Here is a 20,969-nt window from a genome sequence, read left to right as displayed (position 1 = left end):
ACCTAAAAAGGGTACAAGAAAGAAATAAATAGACCAATATCCTTGATGAACATAGACACTAAAATCCTCAATAAAATACTTGCAAACTTAATTCAACAACATGTTAAAAAGCTCATACACCATGATAAAGTTAGTATCATTCTAAGAATGCAAGGATAGTTTAACATATACAAATCAATTAATGTAATACAGTATATAAATGGAATCAAGGATAAAAACCACATGATCATCTCAACAGATGCAGAAAAAAAAGCTTTTGACAAAATTCAATATCCCTTCATGATAAAAGCTGCATAGAATCTAGTAATACAAAGAATGTACCTCAACATAATAAAGGTTATAAGTATATCATACTAAACGGGGGAAAAATTAAAACCATTTCCTCCAAAGTCAGTAATAAGACAAGGATGTCCACTCTCTCTACTCTTATTCACTATAGTGTTTGAATTCTTAGCCAGAACAATAAGGCAAGAGAAATAAAAGGGATAGAAATAGGAAAGGAAGAGTCAAATTATTCCTATTTGCAAATGTTATGATCCTTTAATTAAAAGACTAAAGACTCCACCAAAAACACTCCTAGATCTGAGAAATACTTTCAGTAAAGTAGCAGGATCCAAAAGCAACATACAAAATAAATAGCTTTTCTATATACTAATAATGAACAGACTGAGAAAGAAGTCAGGAAAACAATCCTATTCACGATGACCTAAAAAATATCTAAAAGTATTTTATTTTGTAGAGGTGAAAGACCTCGACAATAAAAATGATAAAATACTGAAAAAGAAATTGAAGAAGACACTAGAAGGTACAAAGACCTTCCATGGTTCTGAGATCAAAAGAATTAATATTGTTAAAGAATTAATATTGTTGAATGGAGTCTACAGATTCAATGCAATCCCCATCAAAATACCAATGGCATTCTTCACAGAACTATAATAAACAATCCTGAAATTTATATGGAACTACAAAAGACCCAGAATAACCAAAATAATCCTGAGCAAAAAGAACAATACTGGAGGTATTACAATACCTGATTTCAAGACATATTACAGAGCAACAGTAGCAAAAGGATGGTTTAGGCATAAAAACAGACACATAAAAACAGACCACTGGAATAGAATAGAGGACCCAGAAATAAGGTATGTATTTACAATCCACTGATTCTTGATCAAGAGCCAAAATTGGTTCAACAATTGGTGTTGGGACCAAACACTGTTTGAAAAGGGGGGAAGAAGGGAGGAAGGCTAAGGGAATATAACAGAGAGGGTAAACTTGTTCAAAATACACTGTACAGATCTATGGAATTACCACAATGAAACTCCCTTGTGTTATTAATCTATGCTAATAAAAATAATGCACAAAAATCTCAAATGGTGCTGGAAAACTGGATATCCACATGTAAAAGATTGAAATTATTTCTCTAAAGAAGTAATATAGGAGAGAAAGTCTTGGAACTTGCTTCTACACCTCTGAATAATGGTATTTACATGAGAATTGTTATGTGCAATTAGAAGGAAAAGGCTAACCTCACCATGACTTCATGTCTCATAGACAAAGTCGGGGTGGAAATTTGCATGTATTATTATTGAGTGCCTATTCTGTGCCAGAAGGAGGATTATAAAGGTCCTAGGGCTCAAGAAAGAGTCCCCCATGGTATCCTAACATTTTCTGGAAGGCAGTTGGTGCCTTGTTTGAGAGTGTGCCATAGGGGAGTCTTGTTTTAATTATTCCTATACATCCCAATTTTTCAGTCTGGCATTTCAGCTTTTATATAAACTGGCCCTACATTACCCTTGTCCATTCTTTCCTACTCCTCTCCAGTAAACATTTCTTCTTTAGCTAGGATGGTTACTCTCAGTTTAGGTTCATTCCTTCCTCCACATATGTAGTCATATTTTTCTCTCTTCCTGGGATGCTCTCCCTAGCTGTCCTGTGTTTATTCAAATCTGGTCACTTTCCCAAGCCCTGCTTGATCCTCCCTCCCTTTGAGAAGTCTCCTTTAACTCTTTTCATCATCGATGAACTTCTCCAATGATAGAAGGAAGTAGCTATTACACTGATGCTTACAGGGCAGAAAAGACAGGTGAATCTAGAAAGACTACAACAAAAACCAAAGGAAGGTGCTAGTGTTGGGTCCAACAAGCTTGAACATAGTTTCATTAAGAAACAAGTCCTACTGTCAACATGCACTTAAAATAGCAAGGGACAGGAGGGTAAAATAGATCTTTACTGGGGATGGATACCAATAGGAGGAGGGAGGACATAAGGTAAGGAAGAATGAGGGTGAATATGGTGAATGTATTTTGTATCCATATATGAATATAGAAGAATGAGACCTGTTGAAATTGTTCTAAGACAAGAAGGAGGGGAAATGTGGTAGAACAATGGAGAAGGTGAATGTAACTAAGATATATTGTAAATACATATGTAAATATCACAATGTATTTCCTTGTACAATTATTATATGGTAATACAAGTTTTAAAAAAGAAACAAGTTCTAACTATGAAGGGAAAATATATCTTTGCAAAGGAAAGATCTGGTGATCAGCATCTTTACCAAGTGATCAAACATGGTATCATTAATGGGGAACAAAGCCTTGTGTGGTTATGTGTCCTGATGTGGTATGCAATATTAAATACCAGCATCACTATGAATTATCCTTACCAAAAATGTTTAATATAAACCTATTCATTCCTTTAGACCTAACTTCCATTTTTCTAGAAAATATAAGGGCTAGCAGCTCAAGTTAAATGACAGTCTGAGGAAGCAATCAAGCAAACCTAGAATGAGGGATATTTATAAGACAACTGGCCTAATCTCTTCAGAATATAAATATCAATAGGGAAAAGGTAAGGTGACATTCTAGATTTAAAAGGTATAACAAAATACAACTTGAAAACTTTTAATTTTATTTAAAATTTTCACTTGGGGGACTTATTGTGGAAAGTTTGAATGTTGACTATATATTAGCTGATACTGTGAATTAATTTTCTATACCATGATATAGTATTATGATTAGGGAAGAGAATAGCCTCACTTTTGAAAGTTGCATGTTAGCGTATGTAGGGGTAAAGTGTCATGATAGCTGCTATTTATTTTCAAATGGTTATCAGAAAATCTTGGTGAACTACATGGAAAACTTTAACTGAATGATACTATAGTTTGGGGGATTTAGCTGATCAAACAACTGCCCCTAATGGGAGTTCAGGAAACCAGTAGGTAAATGGAAATCACCAATATGATATCCAAAGGAGATACAGTGAAATCTTAAACTTGGGTTTAAAATGAAATTAATTGTGCAAACACAGGATGAGGAAGACCTGACTTACCAGCAACAAACATGAAAAACACAGAACAAAAATTTAGGTTCTTCAGGTGACACAGAAGATCTATTTAAAAGAGTCAGACTGGGCTCAGGAGTGACACTGCCTTGATCGGACTGAGCAGAGACATCAGTAAGTCACTCTCTGTTCTTTAGTTCCCTCCTCAGTAAAGTGGGGATGATAATAGTACCTAACTCAGAAGATCGTTGTGAATGAAATAAGATGCTACATGTAGAGAACAGTACCTACCATACAGGTGCTCATATATGTGAGATATTATTTATCCTTTTACTAATAAAAAACATTATTTTGCTTTCTGTACTATTAACTCTGCCCACTGCTTAGACAACAGACTAGAGTGAAAAAACATACTTGCCTAGAATTGATGTGCTTGATTCAGTCACTATCTGTCTGGATCTTTCTGTAAAATAGAAAAAGACTAGGTGCTCTACATCATTCTTTCAAGTTCTCTTTCCCTGCTCCTGAGATGCTGTTTCTCCTACTTTGAGGGTGGGGCAAAAATTAGTTCAAGTATCTGGGGAAAGGCATGCCAGGTTAGAAAAACTATCAATTTCCCATAAAGTCCTACCCTGGCTAAGGCTACATTGGTGAAATGTGGTCTCTAGAGAGTGCTCAAAACACTCTAGTAAAGGTTCTCATATCTGTAAGTAGGAATTGGCACAGGAAGCAACTGTTGCCAGAAAAAGTCTAATTGGAGACTGCTGTTGTAGATTGGTTGGGGTGCTCCCAAAATACAGTTGAGGATGGGGTAAGCACTTACTTATCAGCTGTGGCCCACAATTTAGTTGCAATCAATGTAGAAAAGAGCTGGTACTGAGGTTTTGACATTTTATTTCCCCATGACTTTCTTGCTGGGCCCCACAGCCCGGTAGAATTTCAGTGGCCCTGGAAATAAGTGATCTTGGGTGGAGATAAAGATAAAGGCTTTCACTCTCTGATGAAATTTGGAGGTGGGAATAGGGAAAGGAGTGAATAGCCTAAGAGGGAGGATATACAGATACTCAAAATATAACTAGTTCCTAGATTGGGCTAAGTGACTGTAGAACACTCTGGAAAGCACTTGAGCTAATGAGGACAAAGTGAATTCATGTGGTAAACAGATCATCAATCTTCTTTAGTGACCTGAGCAGTGAAAGTTTGGATGTCTGGTTTCTGAGTGTGAGGCTTCCTTCCCAACTCCCATACATGACAGTCCCCTTTCCTGCTACCAGCATCTCTGGCACCCAAACAAGTCAATTCCTTCAAAAAGTCCTCTCCCTTCTGCCTATTTCTAATTTATTTGAAGCATAAAATCTTGTCTCTGTGTTTGACAGGATGCTTAGCCATACACATTGGCTGGAATCCTTCTCCCCCCCAAAAATGTCCAGGGAGAAGAAGAGTTTTCTACTAGAGATCTCTCCCCAGACCTGGTGTCTTCTCTTGTTTTGTTTTGTTCCAGACATGATTATTGCTGAACACAAATCTCAAGAAGGAAGACAGTTATATCTCTGGGCCTATTTCTTTATGTTGAAAAAGAGCGTCTCAGTGGGTCTATACTGGTGTTAAACCTCTTCTGGAATGTTAAAGACTGTTAGTTAACTTTTCCTGAGAACCAGTGAGGAAGGAAGATCACAGGAGAAGGACATATGGATCTTTAGAGGGACTCAGCAATCTGGGGGCAGTGCTTACTTCCTCTGGTCTTATGCTGCCTAGAGGTAGTGACTAGGGATGCACCAGGGCAGCAAAATAGATACTCCTCTTTTGGGTCTATTCCTCAGGCTGCTTCTGGGGAGCACTGGAACACTTCCTCAGAACAACAATGCACTGTGCTAAAATATGCTGGACTGTACTATAGGAATCTGGGAAGGTTTTTTAAAATTGAATTTAATTTTTTTATGCTGACTTGATAACTTGGAGATCATGTATGCAAGGACATCAGACAGCTCTAAGTTAGAATCTAAACTTGACCACTTCTTATAGGTGACTCCAGGAAATTTATCTAAAATTTCTAATCCTTGTAAACTGATTTTGGTGAATTTAATTATAATGTACCCAATTAGAGTGCTCAGTTTATATGTATATACAGAAAAATAGAGGATTCTTTCCTCAAAAGTCCCTACTCACACAATGGCTTCTGAAAAAAATTCTGTAATCTTTTGGGGCCAACTTTTCTTCATTTGCAGAATTGGAGTGGGGTGGGTGGGGGATTGTCACTAAGAGAAGATGTGGGCCTAAGTGGGATAAAGTCATGGATAACCAGGAATATTTATTGAATCTCAAGAGCAAATGCAAGAAAAACCTGTAGTTGGAGAAACCAAACACCTTATGATTTTACAGCTGGTTTGGAGGCCGATTTTGGCTTTCCACCAGTTGGCCCTTAGCTTGACTTATTCCAGAAAGTTAAGTTTGGAGGAGAAGAGTAGCTTTGAGCCTATACTCAAGCCCTAGAGTAAAAAGGGAACAAAATGTTCATTCAGTGACTAACTAATCCCAAACTCAAATAAGAGGCTGAGCACACTGGTAGGAGGGCCTTGCTACTATTACCTATCTCTGTCTGCCAAGATAAGGTATAGAAAGTGATTCCAGTCACCAGGCCCATTTGGGAGTTAGTGTCCAATGACAAAGGAATTTGAAAAAGCAGAGAAGGAGGCCAAACACAAAGTGTCACTGATGGAATCCAAATTGACCACTGCAGCCTCATTCTGACCCTCCTACAACCTGCATGCTTGCGTCTATACATGTACACATACACACGCACTCAGAGTGTCATAGGCAGCAGCAAGATGCCAGGAATAAAGAGAGCCCCACATTAGAGACGGGTGGTAGTGAGATAATAACAAAGCAGTAATAATAATAACAAAGGGAATAATAACAATATTTCAAGCTACAACAAGTAATGCTAATTTAGTACCTCAGGTAATGCTGATTTAGATCCTATACTAAATGCTTCACATAAAATCTCTCATTTCATGCTCATATTCATCCTGCAGGATAGGTCTGAATGTCCCTATTTTATAGATGAAGGACATGAGGTTTAAAAGGGATGAGTAACTTCTTTAAGGATATATGGCTAAATAGTGGAGGGTGCTGGCTTTGGAACCTAAGTCTGGCTGAAACCAAGGTCAGAGAGCTTAATGATTACCACTGGGGCCCAAATACCTCCATCTGTGGACTACTTATTTTTTATCAATTGATATTTTTCTTTCTCTCTACTAGAGTCCCTTGTCATGAGTTTCTATCTTGTATTTTCATACTTGTGTCTGTCTTATATCCCTCGTAGAGTAAGTTTCTTGAGAATATGGACTGTTCCCATCTATGTGTGTGTGTGTGTATGTGTGTGTGTGTGTATGTGTGTGTGTGTGTGTGTGTATGTGTGTGTGTGTGTGTGTGTGTGTGTGTATGTGTGTGTGTGTGTGTGTGTGTGTATGTTATCATCACCTAACACAATACCAGGTACATAGAAAGTACTTGAACTTAGCAAATGTTCATTGACTAAAAGATGTTGGTGATACCTAGGTCTGCAAAGCAGCTATGATAAAATGATAAACTTATAAGTTAGGTTTACAGCCAAGTCTTCTTACCAGTTTGGAATAAAAAGCTCCCCATGCCCTGACACCAAGCCACCAGTGGTAAGATCCTTTCCAATACCCCCTTTACTCCTATATCTCTATGAAAACTCCCATCTTCAGTTCTCCTGTAGGGAAAGAGGCTCCTACAAGCTGACTTTATGACTGATAGGAGCAGAAGAAGCTCTGGCCTAATTCTAAATAGGGGGCTTTGGGTCTTCAAGTTCTCCCAAACCTCAGTGGCAGGTGTTGGCCATAGGCTGATCACAGCATTAGTCATATCAGCCAAGCCACTGTGGGTCAGAGATGGAACTCTCCATAGAGAGATGAGGGACTACACCCACACTCATTTTATAGACAGGGAAATAAGCCCAGTGTAAATGTCTGCTCCAGTGTTGCATTTCCATTCAATGCCTAAGCTAGGGTTGATCCTAGTTGCTCAGCACTAGGCTACTTCCATTTCAACATATTACTTCTTTAGTCATAATTACTGTAACCCCGGGGAAAGTTTTTGTTAAACTTCTCCTTAAAATAGATTTGGAAAATGATACAATAGTTCCATTTTCCAGAATGGTGAAATTGAAGCCTGGAAAGTGAGCTCCCCCATATAAATAAAAAGGAAATTACTTGATGAAGAGGAAGAGGAGGCAAGAGAGTAGCATAAATAAATCTACCACCTCTCCATTTTTTCCTGGTGCTCCCCCACATTACTAGAATGTAGTAGTGGGTCTCAATTCCCTAATAGACCTACCAAAACATACCACAAGACTATTAAAAACTCCCCAAATTGATTGCTGCTGACAACACCCACTCTCCTTTATCCAAACTTCATGGGATTTCAAGAAGATAGAAATGTGGAAATGTTGTTATTCTAAAGCTTGTCCTTAACACTGCCAATAAAGAACTATTGTAATAACATTTTTTACTTATTGGAAAAATATCAATGACCTCTTCTGGTAGCAGTAAGATCAGAGTACTGGCTCCAGGAAAAACTCATATTTATCCTTCCCAAGTCTCAGTTTCCTTGATCAATTTGGGATTTTATCCATCTACTCATTCATCTATCCACCCATCCTCCATTCTCCATCTGCCTCCATCTGCCTATCTATCCACCCATCCATGTATCAAAGTGCCCACCTGTCTGCCCATCTATTGCTCCAGAATAAGTTAAGGGGTTAAGAAATAGCTCTGCATTCAAACTTCCTGGGTTTGAATCCTAACTTCATTACTTTCTATGTGGTATTAAGTAACTAATTTAATCTCTCTATGCTTCACTTGTCTCATTTGGACATTGGATACGATAATAGTATCTAAATGGGTTAGTGTGTTTAAAGAATATAATAAGCACTTGAAAATGAATGTTGGCAGTTGTTATTATATAACAATTAGGTTTCAGGTACTTTGCTAAGCTCAGGGAAGTTAAAATAAATAAATCATATCCCCAGACTTCTAGTGCTCTGTGTGAAGGGGAAGGCATGGAAACCAGCAATTCAATGAGCAAAGTGTTGTAATGTAAGTTTTTGCACTGTAGAGTAGTGGCCAAAGATGGGGGCAAGATGGCTGGGGCTGGGGTTGGAGAATGCCTAACAGAGAGAAGACAACACTGAAGCTGGGTAAGAAAGGGCAAGGTACAAGGAATGTTGTGAGAGCATAGTGCCAGAAAACAGTGTGCAGAAGCCCCAAATTGTGTGGCACATTCGGAAAACTAGTTAGAATAGCTAATCAGCTAAGCCTAGCCCAGACTGGCAGTTCAGATCACAGAAGGTCCCACAACTCCTACTGAGACTTGATTTTACCTGAACTTTACTTTAACAGCATTGGGGAAAGAATAGAAGAATGCTTCCAGCAAGGTGGAGGCAAAGTCAGATGTTTTCTTGAGGATCGGCACCCTGTGTACTAGGTGGTTAGTACGTAGAGTCAAAGTAAGAAATGTCTAGAGAAATGGGCCTGAGTGGACAGGGAGGTAGAAATGCAGACAAGTATGGCCAGCTTCAGAGTACTGAGTGTATATATAATATATATAATATTGCATCAGAACACGAATACATAAAAGCAACTCAGAACAGAGCTGCTGTGGATGAAGATGGCATAGGGATCCCAAGGAACCTCTGAGGACCCCAAAACCAGAGTTCAAAAGACCTGAACTTGCATATAAGATTAATGAAAAGTTACCTTTTAACTATTTTGGCTATTCTTAGACTTCAGAAGAACATGCACATGGTTCATTTACGCTCTTCATTTAGGTTTCTCTGCACAGATCATCTGTTCAGAGAAGCCTTCCCTGACCACCCTAAAATAAGGTTTTTTGTTTGTTTTTGTTTTCTTAAATTTATTACCATATAATAGTTGCACAGGGGAATACATTGTGATATTTACATATGTGCTTACAATACATCTTAGATTTACTCCCTTCATCATTCTCCCTCTTCTCCCCTCCCCCATTCTTAGAACAATTTCAAAAGATTTCAGTCTCCTATTTTCATATATGAATACAAATACACCCATCATATTCACCCTCATTCACCCTTTCCTTTTGGCCACCCCCTGTCACTGGTATCCACACCCAGAAAGGACCTACTTTACCCTCCTGCTTCTCATCTTTTTAAGTGTACATTGGTAGTCCAAGGGTGTTTCATCTTGGTACTTTAGGCCTGTATATATCATGCCTTAATCAAATTAACAACCCCCCATTACTTATTTGTTCTCTATCACCATGAACCCCTAATATTCAACAGTTTACAGTATATTATGCTATATTCATATATAGATGGATTGTTTCAATATTTTTCATTCTCTAACATTTTCTTTCCCTCTCTTACCTCCCATAGTTCCCTCAGACAAACTCACTAATACAATTTTGTTCTCTCTCACTATATATATGTGATCCAAATAGTAAGGTTCTATTCATGACTTAGCACTCAATGACAAGTCTGGACTGGGCCATACTGTGGGTAGGTAGAAAAGACACAAAATCTTTCCCTCAAGACTCTTTCTCAAGACTCTTGCCATCAAGGTTCCCATCTTTCTCTCTCAATCTCTCTCCCTCCCTCCCTCCCCCCATATACACACACCAAGTAAAACAAGCATTAAATAAAGCAATATAATAACTAGCTAGTACTAAATTATATGGCCCATCCAAGAAGTGTTATAGAAGTTGACAGAAAAAAATGGAAATGGGTCTCAGAAGAAACTGGCTTGGCTTCTTCAGAGAGAAGGTAGAATCTGGCAGGTACACTGAAAGATAAGCAGTAATTTAGGTTAAGGGAACAGATAGCAGAATAGTGCTGAAGAACTTGGTTGCTGTAATCAACAACTCTTGAATTTGAAAGCAGACCCTGCTTCTTATTATATATCTTTGGGCAACTTACTTCGCCTCCCTAAGACCTAGTTATGACCTGAAAATACTTCATAATGTGGTTGTAAGACAGAAGAACATGGTAGGTCAGTCAAGAAATCGCACTTATTGCTGTTATTGATTTTCCATGACTTCTGACATATTTCTGTTATCTTCTCATTTATCATGGCCACCCTGTATCCCAGGGTCTCAAAGATCCACATCCACTGAGGCCTGCCATCTTGGGAAAATTCTCTGTGTTACTAGTGTTTTTCTACTCTCTTTCTTCCTCAAGTCTGGCCTAGTTTGCTTCCCATTCTCATAAGACTATATTCACCAGCTCTTTAATCTAATAAATTAATGCCTAATGATAGATCAATACATGATAATGACCTCTTTCAGGAATTTTTCATGTTTCTTATGACTCTGGGCACATAATCCCCAGAGGTATGTAGAGAAAACAGAAAGTTTCCCAGACAAGCTATATTTTTAAAACTGGAAGACATGTCTCTGTTTGGGTCCTAAGGACCTTTAAGACTTTCCTTTCCAATTACCTGATCTGAAAGGAACCCCCTCCTACTGTTCTCCTCAGGCTCCAACCCACTGCTCACTCTCTTATTGTTTAGCCTGTTTTGACTTAGTATTCCAGCTCAGAATGGTTTGTCTTAAGACTTCTAATTAGAAAACCATAGGACACTATTGCTTAGTCATTCTGAGTCTCCTGGTCCAACACCTAGTCCAGACCTACATTCTCTCTTGGCCTGGAGTGACTGGGTAGAGGGGACACCATTACCTTCATGCAGGTCAAAGGCCTGTCTCATGATCTCCCATTCAGGGTCATCAGTTATTCCTTTAAAACAGGGACAGCAAGCACACTGTACCATACAACAGAACTCCCAGGGCAAACTTTTTCTTGCTAAACCCTGCCCTAAGCACAGGGGAGTGACAAGAGTATGAAGAATTAAAAATACAGCATAGGAACAAACATCTGGAAAGTATATGGTCTAAATTTCATTGTGTTGCCATGATGAACCCAATTCAGGAGGTATCATGTCCCTATTTATTTCTAGGAGTTGGTATTTTCAGGAGATGATCCTTCCTCCTGTAGTGATAATTGAAACTTATCTGTGTGTTCTCCACCATATGATACAGCCATGGCATCCATGTGTAATAACATCAACAAAACACCACATACATGGAGCTTACTCTGTGCCAGGCACTGTGTTAAGTACCTCACAAACAGCAATTATTTAATCCTAACAATAACCCTAGGAGATAGGTGCTATCATCATCATTATCTTCCATATTACAGACAAGGAAACTTAGACACAGAGAAACTAAGTGACTTGGACAAGGTCATACACCTTGCAAGTGTTAAAGCTGGGACTCAGAGCCAAGCATTGTGGTTCTCTCAGTCATGTTTTAATCCTATATCCTATACAATCTCTCAACATTGGTCTCACATGTCCAGCAAAGGAAGCCTCATTAAGTGAGTGTCAGCACAAATGGATTTTCTTCATCTATGAGCAAAAGATTTGTTAAGCAGATGAACTCTAAAGACTGGGTTATAAGGAAATTTTATAGCCTGCTTATGAAAAAAACACCATAGTGGGCTTGAATTTGTGTATCCACTAGATAGACATGAGTTTATGCATAATGTGCCGAAAAGTCTACATTAATGAATGGGGCAGGCTAGTAATAGGGAAAGAAGAAACTTCTTATTGTCCTAACTCAATGAAGCAATGGGGATATGCAAAGAGAAGAGAAACTGTTGGATTCTTTAAAGTCTCTGAGAGAAAAACACTTAAGAGCTTCAATTAAGATCAAAATAACCTACCAAACTCTAGGAAGTCACAGGAGTATTTGAGTTATCCACCCTAGGATGTGTCAGCATCAACATCTTTAAACAATAGATACAAAAAGACACAGGAAGAAAAGTTATGTCCTGGGGGTAGGGTAGATGCAATGTTATTTCATAGACCCATCCTAAAAAGACCACTCAGATTTGTCCCTCACCCTTGGAATATAAATTTCTCTTTTAACAAAGCTGGGAGCTTATTGGCTTTTGACCCAATTGACTGGAGCCCACTGCTTTACTCTAGCAATGCTTTCCTTTAACTCCTATCTTTTTCTCTCTACTTTCAATAAAACTTTGTTCTGCTTTGCAATTGGTGTATCTCCATTCAATGCTTTGTCTGGGACGCAAGAGCCTAAGAATCTTCTGACTAGGGTCTTCAGAGACCACCCACCAGTAACACTTAGACCACACTGTGGAGGGAGTTGGATCAAGATGGTGGAAAAGTAGAAGCCTTCTCTATCAGGCTCCCTGAATAAGAGTTTGAATAACAAGGAAGAGACTACATACAGAGAGGAGAGCACAGAGAAACACAAAAAAGAGACACGATATCTGAAAAATAAAACAAGTCAAAAAGATGACACAGAAACAGCTTGCAGAATCCACCAATATACCCTTTGCGGGGAGGGGAAGTCGAGTCGCCATCTCAAGGTAAGCCAGGCAGCTCCCACAACAGCCTGGCAGAACTAGCTCTGGGACAATAACTCTGCTACTGGTGCAGTCAGTGATCAGAAGAATTCCAAACTCTTCGTATCCCACCAGAAAGAATTCATGGCAGGACACATGGGTGTAAAGGGAGTTTATTAAAAATTAGGTAAGGGGAATACAAAGGGAAACATGGCAGGGCCCAGGTGGAGTCTGCCAGCCCAGAGGGTGTGTTTCTGTCCTTTAGGTGCTTTTAAAACTTATGATTACCTATGGGAAGGGACAGATCAGGTGATTCACATTCAATAATCAATGAGTGGGGAGGGGCATGGGTGGTACCTGACCAGGTGAGGGTGGTTTGGGTCATCCCCTGGCAACCTACATGAGCCCCAAACTTTTCCTACTTCTAGCCTGCCTCACTACCTGCAAATACTAACACTCGTGCAGGATATCATGAGACAGTCATGTTCCCCTGGATGATAGGCCAGCAGCAAATAAGACAACCCCTCACTCCCTATACTTCAGAGAATTGTAGCAAAGTGTCATCTTGAGAGGGCTTCATGATTGAGTCTGGCATCATGAGACACCTGGCCTCAGAGGGGTTTTGATTTGCAGCAGGCTGAGAAATTAAAGGGAGTTGGGGTAGGGAATTGGTGAACACACCTAACTGCCTGAGAAAAATCTCCAAAACAGCAGCTGGTTTTCCCTGACTTGGAGATTGAGCAATTCAGGAGATTTGAGAGATCACAGCCCAGAGTTCTGGGGATTCCAGTCACAGTGTCCACATGGTAGTCTGCCATCATAGGCAAATTTGGTGAGGGAGAGGGTTGGACTAAACAGTCCAAGTGTCACTGGCAAGAAAATAGCAAAAATGACCAAACGTTGGAAGCCCCACCCAATCCTGCCACAATAGCTCCATTGAATAAGGTAATTTAAAAAATGCCCAGCCCTCACTGACTGAGAACTCCAGTTAGAGCAGCTACTTAATTGCAAATAACCACAAACAGCAAGCTTCAAACTCTGCAATTTTGGGGATTTAAAAGGTAGCAGCCTGGAGAGTTCCAGGTCTCAGAACCACAGTGTGTGCTTGGGAGATTGCCACCAGAAGCAGACATAAAGAAGGTGAGATTTTGGCTGTGGCAATCTGAAAAGCAACAAAAGTCCCAGAGGTCAGTGATCCTGTCCTCTCAAGCTACCTACATGCTACTCACAGAAGAGTGGCTCTGTTCCTCTCACAGCCTTCACATTTCAGCAGGAAGTCTCATTTCCCCTATCTACAGAGGTGACACAGACCCAAAACAACTTAGCTGGGCAGTGATCTTCAGGAGAATTGACCTACAAAGTGTAACTCATGCTGTCTCATGCTCCCCTGAGTCCCCTGCTGTACCCTAAGCTAGAGGTACAACTCCACCCTCCTGAAGCTATTTCCATAACAACAAGGGCAAGAAGAACTAACTTGGACAAACAGTTCCCTCCAACAAGATATATAAGTGCTTTTTTGTTTGTTTTGTTTGTTCATTTTTTTGGGCTTTTTGTTTGCTTGCCATTGTTGTTTGTTTTGTTTCTTTGATTGTGTGTTTGTTTCCCTTTATCCAATTTGTTCTTGTTTGGCTGTTTCTCCCCTTTTTCTTTTGTTTCTTTATTTTTTCCTTTTATAAAAAGCTTGGCTTCTAATTGTTTGAATTTTTCTTTCTTTTACTCTCTTTTTTCCTTCTCCCTATCCCCCAAAGCATTCTCTATTTCCCAGTTATAATTATATAGAGCTCTCTCATACTACTACTTCCTACATCTACCTCTACTTATTTCCATTGTCCTACTCCCCTCTCTTTCCCAAACCAGCCCCAATAATACTCAATTTCCAATCCTTACACCTTTCAACCAGTGTTAAGCTCCCAGATCATCCCCCCTAGAAACCAGAGTTTTACTTCCATATAGCCTTACTGGGGAGACAGATAAGTTTTCCTTTTCATTCAAATATCCTATTTATTTCTGATCTATTTACCTTGTTACTGCAGTAGGTTGTTCACTCACCCAAGGAAATAAAAGGAAACTCAGACTAACATATATGCATATCACAGCATAGAAATTTAAACATGAAAAACCAAGGCAATGTTTCACCTCCAAATTCCCACTGGAGTAATTCAACATCTGTGGAATTACAACATCTGAATCCAAAGATAATGAATTTGCTGAAATGTAAGAGAGAGAATTCAGAAGCCTGCTGTTAGAAATGATAAGAGACCTTAAAGAGGATTCAAATAACAGTTAAGTGAAGTGAGGAAATCAACCCAAGAATTAGACAAGAAAGTCAACAACATGGAAGATAAATTCCACAAGAAAATGGAAATTATGAAAAATAACTAAGTAGAAATGTTAAAAATGAAAACCTCAGTAAATCAAATACAAACAACAGTGGATAGTATTATCAGCAGACAAGATCAAATAGAAGATAGACTATTAGAGATGGAGGACAAGATTGAGGATTATTGCATGCAAACAATCATAAAGAAAAAAATGAATATACATGAATAGAACACATAAGAACTCTGGGATATGATTAAAAGATCAAACATAAGAATTCATGGGGTAGAAGAAGTAGCTGAAATACAAACTAAAGGCATAGAAAACCTTATTCAGCAAAATCATAGCAGAAAATTTCCCAAATCTGTGTAATATAGACACCCATGTACAGGAGGCATTTCAAACTCCAAATAGACATGTCAGATCATAAGTAAAATGCCAAAATTAGTGAACAAAGAAAGGATACTGAAAGTATGAAGAGAAAAATGCCAGCTTACATACAAAGGCAAACATAAACCCTAAAAGTGAGGCAAGCATGGAACAATATAATTCAAGCTCTGATAGAGAATAACTGCCAAACAATAACACTTTATCTATAAAAACTATCCTTCACTCTTTATTTAGAAATAAGGACCTTCCAAGTCAAGGATAAGCTAAAGGAGTTCATGTCCACCAAGCCTGCATTACAAAGGATACTCAAGGGAATAATTCACATGGGAAAGAATGAAAAACAAGCACAAATATGAGTGCCTAGGAAAGAATACAACTCAGAAGAGGAATAGACAAACCTACAAAACCTAGGAAAGTAGCAATCATGATCAAGTCAGTAAACCAGCAAAACCAAAAGTAAAGAACAAGCAATATGAGACTCAATCTGGATTTAAAAAGAAGCACTAAAAATCAATAAATACCTCTCAATAATAATCCTAAATGTAAACAGACTTAACTCTCCAATAAAAAGATACAAATTGTCTGATTGGATTAAAAAAGCAAGATACAACAATCTGTTGTCTACAAGAAACACACCTCACAATCAAAGACACACACAAACTAAAGGCAAATGGTTGGAGAAAGGTACATGAGGCATGTGGACATCGAAAGCATATCAAACAAAGTAGATTTTATACAAAAAATCAGTCACAAGAGATAAAGAAGGTCACTATATACTAACAAAGAGAAAAATCGAACAAGAAGATATAACAATCTTCTTGTGTGTGTGTGTGTGTGTGTGTGTATATATATATATATATATATATGCAGTCAAGTTCATAAAACAAATAGTTCTGAGCTTAAAGGAATACATAGGACCAGATACAGTAATAGTGTATCTGTACCCCCACTTTCTTCAATGGACAGAATTTCCAGGCAAAATACTACCAAAGATATCCTACACATTTTTCTTACCAGCCAATAGAACATTCTCCAAAATAGATCACATCCTATGTCACAAAGCAAACCTCAAAAAAAAATTGAATTAATCCACTGTATCCTAATAGGCCATAATGGAACAAAGCTAGAAATCAATAACAAGGAAAACCACAAAAACCATTCAAACTAATGGAGATTGAACAACACACTTTTATTTTTTTTATTTTTTTTTTTCATTTTTCTTTTATTATTCATATGTGTATACAAGGCTTGGTTTATTTCTCCCCCCTGCCCCCACCCCCTCCCTTACCACCCACTCCACCCCCTCCCGCTCCCCCCCTCAATACCCAGCAGAAACTATTTTGCCCTTATCTCTAATTTTGTTGTAGAGAGAGCATAAGCAATAATAGGAAGGAACAAGGGGTTTTGCTGGTTGAGATAAGGATAGCTATACAGGGCATTGACTCACATTGATTTCCTGTGCATGTGTGTTACCTTCTAGGTTAATTCTTTTTAATCTAACCTTTTCTCTAGTTCCTGGTCCCCTTTTCCTATTGGCCTCAGTTGCTTTAAGGTATCTGCTTTAGTTTCTCTGCATTAAGGGCAACAAATGCTAGCTAGTTTTTTAGGTGTCTTACCTATCCTCACCCCTCCCTTGTGTGCTCTCGCTTTTATCATGTGCTCATAGTCCAATCCCCTTGAACAACACACTTTTAAACAATCAGCAGGTCACCAAAGAAACTAGGAAGCAAACTTAGACATCCCTAGACTCAAATGAAAATGGGGACACAATTTACCAGAACCTATGGGACACAGCAAAGGCAATCTTCAGAGGGAAGTTTATAGTCATGAGTCCCCACATCAGAAAATTAGATCTCAGATAAATAATCTGATAATGTACCTCAAACTCTTAAAAAAACAAGAGCAAGCCACCCAATAAGTAATAGACAGAAGTAGATTACAAAATTCAAGACAGAAATCAATGAATTGGATATCAAAAGAATAATAGAACAAATTAGTGAAACAAAAAGTTGATTTTTTAAAAAAGTAAACAAGAAGAACAAACCCAAATTAATAAAATCAGAGGTGAAAGGGGGGATATTACAATATGCACCAATGAAATTCAAATGATCATACAGGATTACTTCAAAAGTCTATACAACAGCCAACTGGAAAATGAAGAAGAAATACATAAATTTCTTGACACACATGACCCACCAAAGTTGAACCAAGAGGACAATAACAACTGAAGCAGAGCTATAGCAAACAATGAAATTGAGACAGTTATAAACAACCTACCAAGAAAGAAAAGCCTAGGACCTGGTGGATTCACTACTGAATTCTACCAGACCTTTAAAGAAGAACTAACATCAATGCTCCTCAAACTATTCCATAAAGTATAAAAGGAAGGAATAGTACCAAACTCATTCTATGAAGACAGTATAATCCAATCCTAATACCAAAGCCAGGTAAAGATCCATCAAAAAAAGTTACAGCCCAATATCCCTGATGAACATAGATACAAAAGTGCTCAATAAAATACTTGCGAACAGTATCCAACAACACATTAAAAAGATTACACACCATGATCAAATAGGTTTCATTCCAGTGATGCAAGGATGGCACAACACATGTCAATTAATAAACATAATATAACACATAAACAGAACCACATCATATCAATAGATGCAGAAAAAGCCTTCAGTGAAATTCAACATCCTTTCATGATAAAAGCTCTGAAGAAACTAGCAATAGAAAACACATTCCTCAACACTATAAAGGCTATATTTGACAAATCTATAGCCAACATCCTACTGTTATTCAACATAGTGCTGGAATTCCTAGCCAGAGCTAGGAATTTCTCTTTTTTTCAAGAGAAAGAAATAAAAGGGATTCAAATAGGGAAGGAAGAAGCAAAATTGTCCCTATTTGCAGATGATATGAGCTTATATCTGCAAGACCCTGAAAATTAAACCAAAAAATTCTTAGATGTCATAAACACATTCAGCAAAGTAGCAGGGTACAAAGTGAATATATAAAAAAATCAGTAGCATTTCTATGCACAAATAATGAATACTCAGGAAAACAAATACCATTCACAATAGCATCAAAAAATTAAAATACCTAGGAATAAATTCAATGGAGGAAGCAAAAGGCCTATACAATGAAAACTGTAAATCACTAAAGGAAAAAAATCAATAAGACATTAGAAGATGGAAGGACATCCCATCCTCATGGATCAGCAGGATCAATATTGTTCAATGTAATCCCTATCAAAATTCCAATGATATTCTTCACCAAGATAGAAAAGTTCATATGGAAGCACAAAAGACCTTGAATAATGAAAACAATCCTAAACCCAAACAGCAATACTGGAGGTATCACAATACCTGATTTCAGACTACACACTATAGAAGCATAGTAATAAAAACAGCATTGTGCTGGCACAAAAACAGACATGAAACCCAATGGAATATAGTAGAAGTCTCTGACACAAACCCTTGCAGCTACAGCCATATGGTTTTCAACAAAGGAGCCAAAAATATATGTTGGAGAAAAGATAGCCTCTCCAACAAATGATGCTGGGAAAATTGGATATCTACCTTCAGAAGACTGAAAATAGCCAGCCTCTCACCTTGTACTAGTATCCGTTATGTAAGATAGGAAATGGTGAAATCACTGCACAAAACAGTAGGGAATATAGTGGACCATGTAGGCATAGGTAATAACTTTATGAATAGAACTCCAATAGCCTAGGATTTAGTATTGACAAATGGGACTGAATGAAACTAAAAAGCTTCTGCACTACAAAAGAAACAGTCACAAGACTGAAGAGAGCCTATAGTATCAGAGAAAATCTTTTCCAGCTATAATCTGACAAGAGATTAATAACCAGAAAATACAGGGAACTAAAATATCTAATTGTAGCATAAGTTGTACATGATACATGTTTATGTATTTAAAAATTCAAATGAGGGACTGGTGGGGTGACTCAAATGGTAGAGCATCTGCCTAGCAAGCATGAAGCCCTGAGTTCAAACCCCAGTACAACATACACACACACACACACACACACACAATTCAAATGAAAAAGAGAATGATGGAGGGGGTGAATTCAACTATGATATATTGTAAGAACTTTTGTACATGTCACAATGTACCCCCAGTTAAACAATAATGACAAAATAAAGACAATAATAAAAGTCTAAATGAATACAGAGCACACAAAGAAAAAGAATCCCACCTTTCTCACCCTGACTATCCCCAATTCTCTAGCCAAAAGTAAGGGAGAGAGGTAATGCCAATGAAACTAGCAATGCAGGACCCCAAATATAATACCAAAAGTGTATTATAACATAATATTAACAAATATTTAAAAATACTTAACACATAAGATATCAAGCAATATAACAAAATATTTAAAAAACCATAGTTTTCCTCTTTTGTCAAATATTCCTTCTTTATTTCATAATTGTGATTTTTATTATAAAATTTTTATTAAGATTTATTCTTCATTATACTGGAGGATTCATGGGACAATTCTGATTAGGCTTCTATTGTACATTGGTTACATTGCCCCCATTGTCCCTTCCCCTCAACCCCCTCCCTACTCCACTTAAAGCAATTGAAAGAGGTTTTTTTTGTTCTATTTTATATAGGTATATGAAGTCCACCTCACCTTAATCTCCTTCATTTACCCTGCTCCCTCCTACTAGTACCCCCATACTCACACTATACCTATTTTACAGTCCTATTTTTGTTATTAGTCTTTAAGTTTATATTCATGGGGGGCTTCTTAATATATCCCCACTGTGGATATACTTTACTTTGGTCCATTCAACCCCTTCCACTACTCTCCCTTAACCCTTTTACCTTCCACCTCCTATTTTTCAACAGCTTTCAATACACATCCTTATATCCTCTACCTTCACAGATATTATGTTTTACAATATTACTAATGCTGTATCATTCTCTTTTCCTTTCCCTCTTTCCCCAAATTCCATCAAGTAGTTCCACTATTACATTTATGTTCTACATATGAGTTTGTATAGGATATTTGTTTTTGTGTATATGTTTATCTTTTGAATCTATCTTCCACATATGAGAGAAAACATGTGGGCTTTGTCTTTTTGAGCCTGGCTTACTTCACATAACATGATGTCCTCCAATTTCATCCATTTACTTTCCAACCACATGTCATTATTCCTTATGGTTGAGTAAAATTCCATTGTGTGTATATACCACAATTTCTTGATCCATTCATTAGTTGTAGGGCATCTGGGTTGCTTCCATAGCACAGTCCTGTGATGAACATTGGTGCACAGGTATCTTTATTGCATCCTGACTTATGTTCCTTTGTATAATCACCAGATCATATGGCACTTATATCTTTAGCTTTTTGAGGAATCTCCATACTGCTTTCCATAGTGGTTGCACTGATTTGCATTCCCACCAACAGTGTATAAGGATTTCAGTTTCATTGCATCCTTGCCAGTATTTGTTGTTGTTATTGCCCTTGAATATGGCCATTCGAACTGGGGTGAAATGAAATCTAAGTGTTGTTTTGATTTGCATC

The sequence above is a fragment of the Castor canadensis genome, chromosome X, assembly GCF_047511655.1.
Source record: "Castor canadensis chromosome X, mCasCan1.hap1v2, whole genome shotgun sequence".
Lineage (NCBI taxonomy): Eukaryota > Metazoa > Chordata > Mammalia > Rodentia > Castoridae > Castor > Castor canadensis.
The sequence above is the reverse complement of the archived record's forward strand: the minus strand, read 5'-3'. Positions refer to the sequence as shown.